This window comes from Sinocyclocheilus anshuiensis, unplaced genomic scaffold, assembly GCF_001515605.1.
Source record: "Sinocyclocheilus anshuiensis isolate Anshui unplaced genomic scaffold, SAMN03320099.WGS_v1.1 scaffold1299, whole genome shotgun sequence".
In the NCBI taxonomy this organism is placed as follows: Eukaryota; Metazoa; Chordata; class Actinopteri; order Cypriniformes; family Cyprinidae; genus Sinocyclocheilus; species Sinocyclocheilus anshuiensis.
Window position 1 is genome coordinate 593,703 of NW_015538011.1, and position 717 is coordinate 594,419.

Sequence of the window (717 nt, forward strand, 5' to 3'; positions counted from 1 at the left end):
TAGTTATAAAACACAATTCTGTGTGAATATATTCAGCTGTTAGATTACAAACAGCACCAGAGGTAAGAACATTAGGATGATTAATAGAATTTCCCTATCGGTCTTCTATCTCCACTTTTTTATGTAGTAAATTACATATAAATAGATTTTTGCAACATGTTCTTCTGAATATTTACAAAAATACCTACAACAAGCATAACACACCTGCATACCTACTAGGGCTGTAAAAAAAAAAAAAATAATAAAAAAAAAATTCGAATTTCTAAAATTCGTCGAATTCAAAATAAAATCCACATTCGAATGCAAAAACGTTGCATTCGAATTTTAGGTGTGCATCAGGCAGCCTTATCAGTGGTGCACGAGATGCGATGATGATGTAAGTGTCATTGCATTTTAATGTTTTTGTTAGCCTATCCAGCTGAAGCCACTAGATGCAGTGCTGCTGCGTTCGTGCGTTAATTACAAATATTGCGGGAAAAGAGAACATCAATGCGGAGATCTTGTTTACGTCAAAACTGAAACCAAGCCGTTCACACAGCATTTTCTAGAGGGACGTCTATTACCGTTGCACTCGCATCTCGCACAAAGGAGCCGCATATTTAGAAAGCCATGTAAAACTAATGCAAGTTCAACTTTAAAAAAACATACCTCGAGACTTTATGGCGGGTTTTTTCCCCATCCCACTGCAACTCGTGTTTTTAAATGAAAAATGTACTG

The 717-nt window shown here is 36.0% G+C and overlaps 1 protein-coding gene across 1 annotated transcript in view; it reads right to left on the bottom strand.

Moving 5' to 3' along the window:
* Positions 1-717, bottom strand: part of gk5 (glycerol kinase 5) — a 19,044-nt gene that overhangs the window by 7,468 nt on the left and 10,859 nt on the right. The window lies entirely within an intron of this gene.